Below are 3,899 nucleotides of genomic sequence, written 5' to 3'. Positions count from 1 at the left end.
CTCTGCCTCCAAGGAAGATACCAAAGCTGATGACTTAACTTTACAGTTTTCCAGTTCTTCTTTCAGCTTGGATCTCTCCCTTTCCCATTCCTCCAAAGTACACTTCCCTGCTTCCTTCTCTTTCTGCTTGAGCAGTCTTGCCAACCGTTGATTCAGATCCTGCACATCCGCTTGGTTTTTGGAATTTTTTTGCCTTAATTCTGCACTTTCAAACTCCAGCTGCTGGTTCCTGGCTTTCAAATCCAACACCTGTTTCTTCAGGTTGTCCACCATCTTCTGCACAGCCACTTTCTCTTTTCTCTCGGCTTCTATTTTTTGCCACATATCTTCTTGAGATCCACTCAATTCTCTTAATCTGAGGTGAGAAACACTACCTTCTTCATTCAATAGTGCTAATTCATTCTTCAGAAGAGCATTTTCTTCTCTGAGCTTCTCAGCATCACATCTTTCCTCTTGGAGCTCCTGTCTGTGCCTTTCCAGAAGCTCTTGCCGCAGCTCCTCCTTGTCCATTGCGTGCTGCTCCATCAGCCCTTTCAGCTGCTCGTGGAAGTCTTTCTCCAGCTCCCCTTTCTCTTGGTGCAGCGTCTGCACCAGAACTTGCATCTTCTCCTGTAGCCAAGCACTGTTCTGAATCAGCTCTAGTCTTATTGAAGTTTAAAAAAAAATTCTTAACATTGATTTCTTTCATGTATATCTTGTTTTGAAAGTTCCTTTTGAAACATAAGTGTTGTATGGGCTACTATGGAACTACAGATGTAAGAATTTCATCTTAATGGTTTAATGCCTGTTCCTTTTAGAATTGCTTTAAGGAGCCTTTAGAGCTTCTATTAAATGACTTGTGCCTTGGTGTCAGATGTGAGATGAGGATTAGCTACTCAGCGGGTACAGCTCTGCAAGTGCATGAATGTGCCGTAATCAACATTACTGCAGTATAGCACCATTGCATGCTTTTTTGTGATGCTAATGCACAGCAGACTAATTCTACTGTGCATTAGCATGGTTTCTGCCTGCTGTGCTAATGCACAATAGAATTAGGCTACTGTGCATTTAGTATCTCATGTTGACATGCTCTGTGTCCCAGCAGTATCACCCCTTGATCCTGACAAAGTGAGCCTTCACACAGTGCCACATTCCAAGTGTTTCTATTACTAGAAGTTTTCTACCAGACTAACTGACCTAAATTCACAAAAGGGTGTAGGTGTTTCAGCTGAACACCTAGGTGCCATGGAGAGCTTTTAAACCTCTGCTGAGTTGGCATCTATAGGCTTCTAGTGCGCGCTGTCAGATTAGGCCTCTCATATAAGCAGCAAGGGGGTGAGACTGAAGGTAAAGGAAGGAGAGTGTACTCCTTCCTACTCAAGGTTTCCTAGGTGAAAGTCCCAAAATTGATTGACTCCTAGGGGCTTAACTGTAGGTATACTGAGGCACTGACGGTAAGGAGCTTGATTCAGGCATTGGGTTTCTGTAGCTCTTCAGTGTTGGGGGGAGCTGCTTTGCACACTGGAAAAAGACCATAGCACATGGTCCACAATAAGACCATTTATTGTACGAAATATGCCCATAACCTCTGCCTCAGTTTATGCAGTCTGCAAGAGAATATCCACTCTGACAGCATGTGCACCGTGCTAATCCCTTAATGCTAGAATCCTATTAAATGCTGTGGGTGGATAAAGTCTATGATCGATAAAGTTATCAATACTGTGAGAAATAACAAGATGTATATGATTATATAATACAGTAGTTATTGGACTCCTATAGAACTACTTTGATCTAAAATAGTAGGTAGCTGTTGGAAGGGCAAATAGGAAAGCAACCCAATACATAAGCTACAAATTAGCCAGTACATGCAGACAATGGAGCAAGTTCTTAATCAGAAATGATGGGTTCCAAGGAAGTGTCAACCTTGCTTTGTCAGACTAGAAGCTAAGTGACCATAAGGACTGTTGTGCTACGGAGTTAAAGACTGTTCTGAGGGGAAGGGTCACTTGTTGGAAATTTTCTAGGGAGACAGGATTGCAGAGTAGTGACTCTGTGGAGGGAGTCTTGATGTGTGGCCTTCCTAGATAAGGCTGAGAGAAAAGCTACATGTGCATACAGTCTGTTTTGTTAGGTTGTCTCTGAAATGCTTTATTTCTAAGCAGGTAGTTTGCTTTAAGAAAACTATCTTGTCACTGCATTGACCAGTGTTACTGTTTCAAAGTAAAGGGCTTGAAGCCAGCAGTTTTAAATCAGACTTGTGGAGGGAATCATGATTAGTACCACAGAACCAGGATTTTTCATAGCCAGGTGGTTCCCAACCAGTTTATTTCACAGTAGAACAAGCTGCTTGGCTGTTAAAAGATGTCACTGCTCCAATCAACTGGAGCATAGCCGTGGTCATAGTGTCATAGAGAAGTAGGGCTGGAAGGGGCCTCTAGAGGTCATCTAGTCCAACCCTCTGCCTGAGGCAGGATCATCCCTATCCAAACCATCCCATACAACCTAATCAATCAGTCTGACAGCTGATTGGAGAAATGGCACTCTGAAATAATAGCTACAGTGAACAGTCAACACACCTCTGAAGTCCCATGTAACTACATAAATCCATAAATTTGCCAATGCTTATCTTCACATGGGGGGTTGGCATTTAACAGTGCAAAGAATCAGTTCTACTGTACAAGGGCCTGCTCTGGGAGTAGGACTCTCATGATTCCTCTGAGGCATCTGATGGCTAGAGTTATCAAGGCAAGAGCTTCAGTTTGTCCTGTTTTTGATGTGACCCATCTCTGCTTAACAACACGTTTATACATGACCTTACATTGCCTCTTAGCATACTTTTATTTGTGGTGTTCATTCAAAAATACAGTTTTGCATTGTTTACAAAAACTGCAACAATTAGTGTTTGGGAGGAGGAAGATTTTTGGGGGAGAAAACTGGAACTCAAGGGGTATTCATATTGCCAACAGGAGAAATTCTAGGGATTCAAGCTCTGTGGAAAGGAGTCACAAGTTGATACACTTACAGGACTGCAGATGTGGCAATGTGAGAGCTTCCAGAACCCAGAAGGGAAAAGAGATTTTTTTCCCCATCTGTGTTTAACATAGGATTAAATTTTGAGATGTTCTTTTACTTGGTGCAGACCCACTAGTCCTTGCAACACATTAATTCTGATATGGGTCAGTGTAGGCAGAGAGTAAGGCAAGATTTGCACTGTAATAGCACTTGATTTTATAGTGATTGTTAACCCAGCTACGTACAGCCCCCTCTCTCCCTTCCCACCCCTTTATGTTTTCTGTCTTCTGTTTACATCTCATACACTTTTCTCCGCAGACATTTAGGCCATACTCACCACCATGGTATTTGAAATACCTCTTGTGTTTAAAACTTGGTTCATGTTTACGTTTTATTTTGGATTGAGGCATAACTTAATGCTTCACATAAAACAGGGGCATATCAACCGTTGGCATAATTTCACAACTTAACCATGAAACATTACAATGGCCATTTACAGCTAAATGCAAGCTCACTCAGAACTGCATTAGATTTATGTTCATTCTGTAATACACCCACCTCTCTTGTGCTCTGTGCTGAGAGTTATGAACAGTGTTGAATGCTTGCACTGCTATAATTATGTATTTCTGAATACAAGTTCTCATAAAACTTCTGAGCAGTTCCTACCTTTCTTTGCTGTACAGAATTAAAAGCCTGGATTTAGTATGGATCACTGCTCTCTCTTGCTCTGAATGGAAATCAAGGATGGGGTGGGGGATGCTTACTATTGTATGATAACCCCACAATTCTTTCAACACAAAATATGACCTCAGCTGAAGGTCTGGTGACTGCTGGGACACCTTGAGTGGGCCAATTCAGATGCTGGTAGCAATCTAGCCACAGTATCACAGAACTCTGCCCGGACTAGT

General features: G+C 42.2%; 1 pseudogene; it reads right to left on the bottom strand.

Moving 5' to 3' along the window:
* The window catches only part of LOC109324977, a 5,040-nt pseudogene extending 1,667 nt beyond the window's left edge, over positions 1-3,373 (bottom strand).
* Positions 3,374-3,899: the final 526 nt, after the last annotated feature.

This window comes from Crocodylus porosus, unplaced genomic scaffold (assembly GCF_001723895.1).
Source record: "Crocodylus porosus isolate Cpor-Errol unplaced genomic scaffold, CroPor_comp1, whole genome shotgun sequence".
In the NCBI taxonomy this organism is placed as follows: Eukaryota; Metazoa; Chordata; order Crocodylia; family Crocodylidae; genus Crocodylus; species Crocodylus porosus.
Note: the sequence above shows the minus strand (reverse complement) of the source record. Positions and strands in the feature narration are given on the sequence as shown.